Source organism: Bos javanicus, chromosome 23, assembly GCF_032452875.1.
Source record: "Bos javanicus breed banteng chromosome 23, ARS-OSU_banteng_1.0, whole genome shotgun sequence".
Lineage (NCBI taxonomy): Eukaryota > Metazoa > Chordata > Mammalia > Artiodactyla > Bovidae > Bos > Bos javanicus.
The window spans coordinates 37,804,987-37,818,395 of NC_083890.1; the positions used below are offsets into that span (position 1 = coordinate 37,804,987).

General features: G+C 40.5%; 1 protein-coding gene across 6 annotated transcripts in view; it reads right to left on the bottom strand.

The window, feature by feature from the left end:
- Positions 1-13,409, bottom strand: part of CDKAL1 (CDK5 regulatory subunit associated protein 1 like 1) — a 730,510-nt gene that overhangs the window by 695,085 nt on the left and 22,016 nt on the right. For 2 of the 6 annotated variants that reach the window (XM_061398736.1, XM_061398741.1), the window contains exons 1-2: positions 7,766-7,869; positions 6,902-6,945 (exon numbers count right to left, since the gene is read on the bottom strand). The exons of 1 other annotated variant lie outside the window; for it this stretch is intronic. The gene's annotated coding sequence lies outside the window, so the exon portion shown is untranslated. Of the gene's footprint in view, positions 1-6,901; positions 6,960-7,765; positions 7,871-13,409 lie in introns of those variants that run through there. 3 more of the 6 variants (XM_061398740.1, XM_061398737.1, XM_061398738.1) reach the window with 3 other exon arrangements.

The window sequence follows — 13,409 nt, forward strand, 5'->3', positions numbered from 1 at the left end:
ATAGACGGCAGCCCACCAGGCTCCCCCGTCCCTGGGATTCTCCAGGCAAGAACACTGGAGTGGGTTGCCATTTCCTTCTTCAATGCATGTAAGTAAAAAGTGAAAGTAAAGTCGCTCAGTCGTGTCCAACTCTTAGCGACCCCATGGACTGCAGCCTACCAGGCTCCTCCATGCATGGTATTCTCCAGGCAAGAGTACTGGAGTGGGGTGCCATCGCCTTCTCTGACTCAGCACACTAGGGAAGGTGAAATGAACTAAGTTTCTCCCAAACTGGTTCTATGAACTATCAGGGAAAAACTAGTTCTGTGGTCAAATAAATTTGGAAAATTCTGCCTCTCACAGACTCCCAGTATGTGTGTGCATGCATGTATGTGTATACTATGGAGCAAGGGCTGGGAAGAACTACAGTAAAGAAACAAACTCATTTATCTTAGAAACTTTCTGAAAATTAATTTCTCATGGATTGCCTCTTCATGAGGCTGTAGATGGTACTGAAAACAGGAGGCGTGAGTGAAGCCCACCCTCAGATCCCCTCCCACATTCCGCAGACAGAAGACTGCATTCTCTTAATAGGAAATGGTTCTTTGCCCACATACCAACCTGTTACTAGGAACTACCCACCCCTCTAAGAACAACCCCTCTATTCTAACCTGCTTGAGCACAGAATTCTAGTCATGCTCCTCCCTACCTAATCACTAATTGTATACGGGTACTGTTATTTCTCCCATTTAAAAAACAAAAAACCTTATCATGGCCTCGCTTCCTCTACCTACTGTCTCTATCACATTTCTATCCTTTAAAAATCCTTGCAAGAACTGTCTCCAGTTTCCCCCTCCCAGTTTCTCATATGCCAGGCTTTCACCCCCACCATCCCAAAACTGCCAACCTGATTTCAGTGACTCCAACAATCTACGGAACGGTCACCTCTCAGCCATCTCATGTGATCCTACCAGCGGCACTTGACACTACTGACCCTTCGTTCCCTCAAGATATCTTCTTCCCTGGCTTTTGGGATCCCACACGCTGAGTTCTCCTCCTACCGCATTAGCCACTCCCCAAGTTTCCATTGCCCGCTCCTCATCTCTCCAACTTCTCAAGGTCAGAACCCCCCCGGGGCTCCGTTACAGGACGTCTTCTCTTCTTTAGTTACAGGCGCACCCTAGGTGATCTCATCCAGCCTTGTGGCCTTGAAATACTAACTATATACTTATATAACCAGCCCCACGCCTCCCCTGAACTTCAGACTCAGATGTCCATCCAACTGCCTACTCAACACCCTGCTTGAATGGCTAAGAGTTACTTCAAACTTAAAATCAAGAACAGAACTCCTGATTCTCTCCCCACCTGACCCCATCTGCAGCCAGGAGGATCACACAGATCCCCCCACGACTTTCTCCATCTCACTGAAAGGCAATACCAACCTTCTAACCTCTCAGGCCAAAAATCCTGGAATCATCCCTGACTCCTCTTTCCTTCACCCTAAGTCCAATACATCAGCAAAATCCCATTGGCTTGAGCTTCCAAATATATTCAGAATCTAACCATTTCTGACCATACCCTGTTATATTCTTGGTCCCAACATTAACTCTCGCCTGGATTACTGTCATAGTCACCTGCTTCTACCCTCAATTCCCAAAGGAACCTTGCTGCACAATAAGCCAGGGATCCCTCTAAAACCTAAGTTCATCTCAGGTTTCTGATCAAAACCTTCCATTGGTAGTCTATCTCAGAGTAAAAAGCCCATAGTTAAAATCGCTACTAAGTTATATAAGGACAGGGGCTTCCCTGGTGGTTCAGTGGTAAAGAATCCAGAATCCACCTGCCAATACAGGAGACACGGGTTCAATCCCTTGTCCAGGAAGATTCCACAAGACTTAGCCACAGGACATGATACACTGGTAAGAACCACCTAGGTCCAAGGTAGCAGAAGATCCAACTTCCAGTGGGCCCTAAGCCTCATACGCTCACTGTACTACATCAGCACACTAAGTGACACAGCCACTGCACGGCAGAGCAGAGCTAACTGTGAAAGGCTGAAGTGAAGTGAAGTCGCTCAGTCGTGTCCGACTCTTTGCAATCCCGTGGACTGTAGCCTACCAGGCTCCTCTGTCCATGGGATTCTCCAGGCAAGACTACTGGAGTGGGTTGCCATTTCCTTCTCCAGGGGATCTTCCCGACCCAGGGATCGAACCCAGGTCTCCCACATTGCAGGCAGACGCTTTAACCTCTGAGCCACTTTAGAGTAGCCCAATTCCTGGAAATCTCCACCTCTTCCCCAAAATAAGTGGAATAATCCTCTTGCTCATTAGCCTATGAAATTAGAGGCTGGTGGTTTAGTCGCTAAGTCGTGTCCAACTCTTGGGACTCCATGGACTGTAGCCTGCCAGGTTCCTCTGTGCATGGATTTCCCAGACAAGAATACTGCAGTGGGTTGCCATTTCCTTCTCCAGGGAATCTTCCCAACTCAGGAATCAAACACAGATCTCCTGCATTACAGGCAGATTCTTCACCAACTGAGCTACAAGGGAAGCCCATGAAATTAGCCTATGAAATTATCCAGACATAAACACTAACCACGCCATATTTTGGGGCCTCTTACCTTCTGATAAGGCCCACATTCTGTGGAGTGTGTTTCTCTCTAAATAAACCCACTTCTTACCTATTGTCTCTCACTGAATTATTTTGATAAGAAGAATGTGAGCTTCATTAAGTCCTGAGACTAGGTATGTGTTAATGTGCTAGTCGCTTGGTCATGTCCAACTCTTTGCAACTCCATAGACTGTAGCCCACCAGGCTCCTCTGTCCATGTTCTCCAGGCCAGAGTACTGGAGTGGGTTGCCATTCCCTTCTCCAGGGGATCTTTCCAATCCAGGGATCGAACCCAGATCTCCTGCATTGCAGATTCTTTACTGTCTGAGCCACTGGGGAAGCCCTGAGACCAGGTATGTGATTTCGATTAAAAGACTGTGGGTTCAAGTCCCGTCTGGGTTCTGGCAAGGTTTGAGTCCCAGGCTGTGGATTCAAGTCCCATCTGAGGTGCACAGTTTCAACTGCACTCAGACACATGGGCTTCCTGGCTAGTTCATACCCACCAGGCACACACTCATCTCAAGGTCTTGGTCATGCCTGGCATGCCTTGAAACCCTTTGGAACTCTGTCCAAATGTCACCAGTGAGGTCCTTCTGAACAACCCCCACCTCACCATGTACACGCACCCCCTGTCTCCATCCCCCCAGCCTCGCTTTCGTGCCATAGCACCTCCCCACACGCTTAGACACTACAGAGGAGCAAACCTGCCACCAAAAATGTCTCTTTGCATGTGGGTTATTTTGAGCTGAAGACAAATCAAGGCCAAGAAGAAACTTTGACCCTCCTTCTAACTGCTAAAAGAATGTAAAGAGAAGACATGTTTCAGGAAGGGAGGCAATCCCCATAGATAACTATAGTATGAACTATGTGCACAGATGGGGAGCAACCAGGCAAAGTCTGTCTGTTAAAACTGTTACCAAACATTTGCTTTTCCATCTCATGGCAACTGCCTTCCTCCCCTTTGAGGTCCCAAACCACTACCCCCAAGATCTTTTGTCTTTAGCTGAAAACAATATTTAAGGTAGGAGTTTCAGCCATTTTGGCAAGTTACTCAGTTTCCCTGGGTCTGTCCCATGTATGTTAAAGTGTTAGCTGATCAGTCATGCCCCACTCTTTGCAATCCCATGAACTATAGCCTGCCAGGCTCCTCTGTCCATGGCGGAGAGGAGTAGGTATCCACTCATTCTTCTCCAAGCCAGAATACTGGAATTGGGTAGCCATTCTCTTCTCTAGGGAATCTTCCCAACCCAGGGACCAAACCCAGGTCTCCCCCATTACAGGCAGATTATTACCCACCAAGTCACTAGGGAAGCCCATGTACACATGCCACATGCTACTACACTTTTGTCTGAGAACTGTAGAGGAAAATTTCTTCCTCCACCACAGTACCTTCATCATCTTATTACTCTCTCTTTCTACTAGGATATATACTCCGGGGCTGGGGAGGTTTCTGAGTGTTTTGTTCACTGCTTCATCCCAGGTGGTGCCTAAACTACCTAGCTCACTGCAGCTTCTCAAAAAAAATTTTTTTAAACTGTCCACAACCCAGTCTACAAAATATGGTCCCTCTGCCACCTCCCACTCTGCCCCAACTGTAATAACCTTCCCGACATTCTCCAAGCAGACCAAGCTAGTTTCTGACTCAGGGCCTTCACACTTGCTCTTCCTCTGTCTGGAATATCATCCCCAGATATTTGGATGGCTTGCTGCCTACTCCTTTACTCAAATAACACCTCCTTGGAGAGGGCTTTTCCTAACGACCTTATCTAAAATAACCACACACTGATCAGGCATCCCACACACTCTCACCAGCCTCTAACTCCACTTTATGCTTCATTTCCCTTCATCACACTTACCTGACTCCATATATATAACTGTTTGTGTCTTTCTCACTACAGTGTAAGCTTCAGAACAGAGGCACCCTGTCTTTTTTACCACTATATCTACAACGCTTGTAACAATGCCTAGCACACAGCAAGTGCAGAATATTTGCTGAATGAAAGGATGAATAAATCTTTGTTTAAGCTGAATTTAGCTAGTCTTTCTATAACACAGAAGGAAATTCTCACACTAGATGGGAGAAGTCCAGAGGAGTTAGAAGATTTGTCCACTGACAACTAGAACTGGACCCTCTTTCAACACCAAGCTCTCCCCAGATGACTCCGTTTCACTGGCAAAGCACAAATAATACAAGAGTCTGAGATGACCCTAAGAAAGAAAAACATTCCAGAAAAAAAAATGGGCAAAAGAAAAACTGGCAACACACTTAAGCAAGTCAAATAGCCATTAAGCATAGGAAAGAATGCTCAAACACACTAAGGGCCTGAGATTAAACAGGAAATTATTTTCCTTCTACCCCACTGATAACAAAGACTGACAAAAAACCAACAGTTAGCTAAAAGCATGGTAGAACTGCCATACCCTTTCTGAAGGGCAATCTAGCAATACATATCAAACTTTAACACATGTATGTCCTTTAGCCCAGCAATTCCATTTCTAGAAATTCACTCTAGAGAGACAAAAGAGACAAATATAAAATGCAGAGGTTCCTAAACTTGGCTGCATATCATAAACACCTGAATAAACTCACCTATCACTATTAACAAGCTTTTTACTTCCAACAAACCAGTAAAGTGAATTGTTAGCCTTCAGAAAACATTAAATAAGTGAATAATAATGAAAAGTGTGAGATAGTAGTTTTGGTAGTAGAAAGCAAGATAGTAGTTAAGTGCTACAGAATGAATCATATAAAGTTCTCTCTCAAAGGCAGAGAAAATCAGTTTGATAAAGGAAATAAAAACAAAGTGAAAAAGGAGACATGGAAAAAGATGACAAATAGATAGTATATTTGGCTATTTACAGAGGTGATTTATTAGGAGAACTTTTATAACAGCAAATACCGAGGCCCCATTTTGAATTAGAATCTCCAGAGTGGAATTTAAGGGTGGCTATGTAAAACCTGTCCAGGTGATTCCACTATACATCCCACTGAGAACCACTGTTCTCCTAGGAAAGTTCTCAGTTGATGTTCATTATAGTCACCTGGGGAGCTATAGAAAATTATCAACAACAAAATCATCAACTAGTTCATGCTCTAGTTGAATCAATCTCTAGAACTCAGCCTAGCCATCAATATTTTTTAAAACTTTCCAGTAAGTCTCATGTGCTGCCACAGTTGGGAACGAAAGTCCTACACCCATACTTTTTATAGTATGGTTCCCACACCAGCACAATTAAGTGTCACTAGAGAACTTCCTAGAAACAAACTCTTGGGTCCCCCTCCAAACCAACTGAATCAGATACTTGGAGTAAAGCTCAGCAATCTTTAACAAGCCCTCCAGGTGATTTTGACATGCACTACAGTTTGAAAATCACTGTCCTGGAGTTGTTTGTTTGTTTGTTTTTTCATAAAAATCATCTAGAATGCCTGTCAAAAACACGTCACCTAGTCAGCTGATTTTCTAAAAGGGTGCCAAGAATATTCAATGAGGAAGAGTATGCTTTCAAAAAATAGTTTTGGAACAACTTGATGGCTACATGCAAAGAATAAAGCTGGATTGCAACTTCACATCATAAACAAAAATTAAATTGATTACAGGCCTAAATTTAAGAAATACTATAAAACTCTTATAAGAAATCATAGGTATATGTGTTTCTGACATCTTTCTTATGACACCAAAAGAACAACAAAGGAAAAGATACTGGACTTAAAACTTTCATGCTTCAAAGAACACCATCAAGAAGATACATATTTGCAAATATGTATCTTCTCCAAAGAAGATATACAAAGGGCCAGTAACATGAGATGTCAACATCATTAGCTATCAAGGAAATACAAATCAAAACCACAAGACACTTCTCACACACTAAGATGGCTAAAATAAAAAAGAATAGTGTTGCTGAAGAAGTAGATTAGATCAACCAGAGAGAAAAAGAATAGAATTTCTCCTAACTGGAAAAGGTGATGGACCGAGCCTTAAGGAACTCCAAATTTACCTACCAAACAGAAGAGAAACCTCCTATAATGGAGATCAAGAAGCAGTCACCAAATGAGAAAAATCAGTGGGTCACAGAAGGAAAATGAAGACAGTATGTCAAACAGGTGGACATGGTCAGTGCTGCTTAAGGCAAGTGATGAAAGCTTGAGTAAAATGAGTGAAAATGTTTCTTGGATTTAGTGATATGGAGATCTTAGCGTTTCCATATAATGATGGTGACAAAATCACTAAGAAATTAAAATTAGGCTACCTCTTTGCATATTACATTGGGTAAATATCACTCCCAACATAAAAGTTTTAAAATAAACGAGTACCTTGATTATTTGCAATTAGTCTCAAATCGTCTTGAAAGATGAGTCTGGAAAATAAAAACTGTTTAGAAAAGAAAGTTCGCAACAAGTTTACAAAACCACAGTAAGGCCTCTAAAACTACCTAAAAGGGATTACACTCTATAAATGCTGTTTATACAGCAAGGTTACCGGTGTTCTGTACCACTCCCAATTTCTTACTGATTAGGACTGGTATGTTGACATCTGCCACATTTGCTATGACTGAGATCCAGCGTATGGCCCTAGTAATAAATACTATCCGGCACTACAATACGTCAGCGTGATCCAGTAGTAATACTACTACAAAACAGAGCAAAGAAGTAGGTATCCATATCACCCGACACCAAAAGACACGTGTTGTCCCAAGATTCAGAGACAGGTTTCACCAGTAAACAAGAAAGAAAAGTGAAAAATCAAGACACCTGCTCTTCAGACCAATTTCAGTTTAAATTTTTATTGAGATGCAGCCTTGTGAAAGCATGGTAACTGTAAAAGCCTTATCCCGTCCCACGAACTCACTAACGCAGAAAGTGGGAGAACGGAGGAAATTAAATTTTATAGTAAGCAACGAGATCTCTTAAGTACTCCTAACAGTCCTGCAGCACCTAAGGCCAAGGTCCCGGTCCTCACTTCAGGCAACGCTGCTTCCCAATGCTCCCAACCCAGCTGGTAAGTTTTCTTTCAATTTCGAAACAAACCAGCGAACGGCCAAGAGAAGGACTGAAACTAGGGGAACAAGGCTTTGCCATAAAAGGAGCTTTGGTCAAACTCTGCCCCACACTGATCCACCCGCCACCCTTACCCAGCAGTCGGGAAATAACAAGCCAACCAAAAGTAACAGAACCTACACGCCACTCTCCGGAAACTGCAGACTTTAGCTGGAGCTCGCCATGACACGTACGTGCCGCCACATTTATGTACGCATGCTCGCAGACGGCGGCCTGGAGAGGTCAAACTACATCGGCGCCGAACGTGCGCGTTCAGGTTTAACCGATTACACTTAACAATTCCTTTGACGGCAGGAGGGAGAAGACCTTCAAGACATAGAGTTCTTAGAATCGTTTAATAGCTAACCTCCCCGAGCTCTTCCCTGCAGAAGGAAATGGTAGCCCATTCCAATATACTTGCCTGGGGAATTCCATGGACAGAGAAGCCTGGCGGGTTACATACACTCTGTGGGGTTGCAGAATGGGACACGACTGAGCCACTGAGCATGCATACATGCCTGAGCTCTTACTACTGTGGGACACTGTGTTCAACGCTTTATATAAACATTATCTCCCCATTTATTTATTGTTATTTTACAGAAGAGGAAGCTAGGAGTTTAATTACTTGTCCAAAATAACTGTGCTAGGGGCGACTGTCCTCCATACTCAATCCGACTCTGCCGGACTCCAAAGAACCTGCTCTTTTCATTACATTTTCCCAGCTTCCTCAGCCTTTTCTGAAAAGAGATCGTGTTAACGAAAATGGAAAAGGGTAAAGAAAGAACAGCTGCATTAAACTTAATATAGATCATTACCAAGCAAGGGTTTTTGTTGTTTTTTGTTTTTGTTTTTTAACGGTCAGAAGACAGTTTAGAAGTAGGAGTTTGGCGTAAAAAGAGAATTTTAATAAGGGGTATGTAAGATTCTGACTTGGTTACCTTTTACATGAATTATCTCACCTTATTCTTTACCCTAGACATCGTATTTGACCTTGTTTACCAGAAAAGCATCTCCACTATAGAAGACAATAGGCCACGAACAGGAATTCAGAGTTACGTCTGACTCTGGGTTTCACAGTGATTTGGAGTTATTGCCTCATTTTGTAAATACCTTTCCTAGTGCAACTCCCTCCAGTTAAAATGCCACACTTTGTTCATCCTAATCTATAAAAAAAATTCTAAATTGTGACGTAAGGTCCATGGAAGTCTTTACCCAAATGAATTAGAATTGTGTGTTATGTTGCCCCACCTCTTTCTCTAGACCAAAAGTGGGCCTTGGCTCATCTTCTTCTTGGTGGTAATCCCACTGCCTAATACATCATCTTGCACTTAATAGCCTCTCAATAAACATATGTGGGGTGAAGGAATGAGTGCACCCCTTCTCTGCAAGATCTAAGTTCAATCAAAGAAAGTGTATTGAGTGCATGCCATGTGTCCTCAAGCAAGATGATGCTGGATGATAGGGTTAGAAAGGAAAAAAGACAACTCCCTACCACTCTTTGAGGCTACTACAAGGATATAGCTTCAGTAGAGAAGAGCAATCCCTATCGAAGATGGATGCAAGGGGCCTGTGGGTACAACAGGGAGGTTCCTTCTCTTACATGAGGAAATCAGTACTTGCCCCTGGGATGCCATGAGAGTATTCCAGACTCAGAAGACAACTCCAGTGAGGGCAAATACATGGGGGCCTAAAACTATAAACTGTTATATATTATAAAAGCAAAAAGAGTAAAGCTGGGTGATAGCAGAAAAGGCTGAAAAGGAAAGTGCAGGGACCAGATTAAGGTGAGCTTCGTTTGCTAAAATTAAGACATTAGACTTAATCCTGGTTGTATTGGGTAGCATGAAAGTACCTGAGCAAGAGGCTGGGTTTGAGGACATTTCAAACATGAAGAAACAGTGAAAAGCCTAAATGAAATCGTTGGCTGTGAGCAATGGGAAAATGAAATGAGAAGACAGAAGAGATTTTGAGAAGGTAAAATGAGCAAGACTTAGAGATTGATAGGTGTAAAAGAGAGGATACAAGGATGTTTCCAAGTTTGGGAATAAAGCAGCTGACACTAGCACTTCTTGGGTGAAATCTGTCTCTTTAAGGCACTCAATCTGGATCATTTGAAAAGCCAGTGACACTACTTCTAGGAATTTCACTTATGGAAATGCTCACGGTTACACAAAATGACATATGTGCCAGATTAGTCTTTGAAAGATTGCTTTCAAAGGCAAAAGACTGAAAACTCACTGGCTTCTCAGTAGGGAATAGGTTAAATATCTTTATAGTATCTATACAGCTCTTGAAAAAGAACAAGTTTATTTTTAATGCACTATCTATTCTTTTTTAAACTTATTTTTAATTGAAGGATAATTTCTTTATGCACTATCTATTCTATGCACTATCTATTCTTAAGTGGAAAAAGGGTGTGTGAATATAGCTATAACTACAGTTTTATACATGTATAAAATCTCTGGTAGGATGTATAAATAATTGGTAATAGAATCATGTCTCTAGGAAAAGATACTGAGTGGCTAAAGGAAGATTTGCTTTTCCCTGTATGTTATTTTATACCTTTCATTTTTGGACCATGCAGATGTGTTATTTATTCAAAAAGTAAATGGATGGATTTTATAAATAAAATTAAAATGACATTTGATAATTTATTATTTACTGGTTGATCTGTTTACATTGTATTTTTTATGAACATTTAAATTTCAAATCTTTTTATTAAGATGTACATAACATAAAATTTACCATTTTAACCATTTTTAACTATACAGCTCAGTAAGTAGCAGCAGCAGCAAGTAGCATTCAGTACCTTCACACTTTTAGACAACCATCTATCTCCAGAACTTTTTCATCTTCCCATACTGAAACTCTCTACCTATTAAACAATAACTCCCTAATCCCCATTTTCCCCAAACCCTGATGACAACCATCCTACAGAATTTGTTTGTATGAATCTGACTACTATAGTTTCTTCATATAAGTGGAACCATGCAATATTTGTCCTTTTGTAACTGGCTTATTTCACTTAGTCTTCAAGGTTCATCCATGTGGCAGCATGTCAGAATGTCCTTTCATTTTAAGGGTAAATATTATTCCATTTATGTGTATAATACATTTTGTTTATAAATTTAAATATTCATGCTTTGTATCTCAAATTAGCTTTTAAACTTCCTAAGAATAGACACTCCATATTGTTATTGTTTTTCCAGCCAACAATATAATATTAAAATATTGTATTTTTAATGCTTTATAAATGATTGGTGGTAGACAAACCAGTTGGTGTATAAAAAGATACATTAAAAATGCAACTGAGCCTATAAAATAATTGTAAAAGCTAACATATTTTGAGAGTTTACACGTGCCAGTAACCACCCTAAGTCCTTTATGTGAATTATCAAATGTATTCTTTACAATGACTCCATAAGTAATCCTATAAATTAGGAGTACTAGTATTAGTCTCATTATCCCCTTTTTACAGAGAAAACTAAAGGTTAGGCAGTCCAACTTCAGGTTTTTGTGCTTGTTTCAACTCTATATAAATAACTCAGAAAAAAGAAACTGTATACTTTCATTTAAAATGCAAAATTTCAAATAAAGAAAATCACTGGAGAAAAAAAATAAAAGAATGAAAAGGGAAATATGGAATAAAATTATAAACCTTCAGAGTGATTAACTCAATCTTTTAATGTTATTCTTCACAGTGAAAATTAAAGAGAAAATGTGGGCAATAATGAAGGTAGAGAATTCTTACTATCTCAGCCACTAATGAAGAAAGAAGGAATAAAATATGAAACTTATAAAAATTTAGGAGCCATAATTTAAATTTAGTTTATGATTTGAGCAATTAGCTGGCATACTTATAAATTTGCTCCAATCAGTATCTCTTTATGATAAATGAATCATGCATTTAATTCACTCTTGAAAAATGATAATAAATATATGTGAAATTTTCTGTGTAGAATATCAGATAAGTTTAGTAGAAGGAAATTTAAAATGAATTAATCTATTTATATATAAGCATATGTTCTCAACTTTTAAAGTTCAGCAGGTCAACATATATTATGCAAATATATTATTACATATGCTACCTTCCCACCACACGTGGTAGAAAGCTAACTGTGATTTCTTAATGACAGAAGAATAAGGGGACACATGAAAATTAATTCTAGACCCAGGGATTTTGATTGGGTCTGATAAATTGTCAGGTAAATTTCCCAGCTGAATGCCATACAACTAAAGCAGTTTTTTAGTAAGAGTTTTCAGGTGTTTGTTTTCATAAAGGATTAAAAAATAGGAAATAACGATATTATCACAATAGTCTAAATATGAAACCAAGAAGATGATGATAGTAAAAACAGAGAATTAAAAAAGGATACAAGAATAGTCAAAAGAACATTCGTTCCAAATGGGTGAATGCTTCAATGTAGAGGATAAAAAAAGACACTGGTGTCCTTAAATAAATGAAAAAGTGAATGAGTGAAAGTTGCTCAGTCATGTCTGACTCTGCGACCACATGGACTGTAGCCTGCCAGGCTCCTCTATCCAGGGAATTCTCCAGGCCAGAATACTGAAGTGGGCAGCCGTTCCCTTCTCCAGGGAATCTTCCCAACCCAGGGATCGAACCCAGGTCTCCTGCAATGCAGGCGGATTCTTTACCATCTGAGCTATTTCATGTTAAAAACATGATGTGAAATAAATTAACCTGCTATTGTCTTTGGGCTAATGATGAATTTTCTCGGTGTAATCTAACCACTAGGGGTCAGAGTGCTATACTTCTAGTATCAGCTATCCTGTTCTATCAATTTACACAAATTGGTTTGGCTCAATTTTATAATTAATCTTATCTTTCCCTTCTCCCACTGTCACTGTGGGTGGTTGGGGGCTATTCTTGTGGCCCAGGCCAGAGTGATGAGATCACCACATTGCCTTGCCCCAGGGCAGGTAACCCATGCCAAGCCAGAGAGGATTCTGGGCTCTCAGTCAGTGGGAGAATCTACAGCTAGAACTTCAAGGGCCACCATGTGGACACCTGCCTGAGACCTGGGCTATTTCAGAGGAAAGTAGATCTGAGTGATGTAGGGAGACATCAAGAAATTGTAAAGACAGCTGTAAGCCCCCCACTTCCACATGCCTGGAGCTAGGTTTACTTCTGAGCTCTTCAGTTTTGTGAACAAGTAAATTCCCCTTTTCATCCCTAAAAATACTTTGAGCAGATGTCTTTCAATTGCAACCAAAAGAGTCCTGGCTAATCTTTTTTCCCCCCCTGGCTTCCTTGGTGGCTTAGATGGTAAAGAATCTGCCTGCAATGCAGGATACCCGGGTTTGATTCCTGGGTCAGGAAGATCCCCTCGAGAAGGGAATGGTAACTCACTCCGGTATTCTTGCCTGGAAAATCCCATGGACAGAGGAGCCTGGACAGTCCTTGGGGTTGCAAAGAGTCAGACACGACTGAGCGACTAACCCTTTCATAATCTTATTTTTACATATTCTCTTAGTTTTTAAACAATTGATATTGGTTGTCTAACTCCCTGATTGGAGAAGAGACATATGATATTTTCTCTATCCTTCTCTATCCTTTCTCTATCCTTCAGTAATATATGACTCAAATAACAAATTTATTGAGTTATATAATAATATATTTATTGAGTGTATACAGTATACCAAGAACTGTTTTAACACTTGGGGAAAAAATACAGACCAATATCTCATCCCTCTTCAGAGTCTATATAACAGCAAGTAGAGACAGACAATACATAATAAATATGATATAAATTAAAATTAGTAT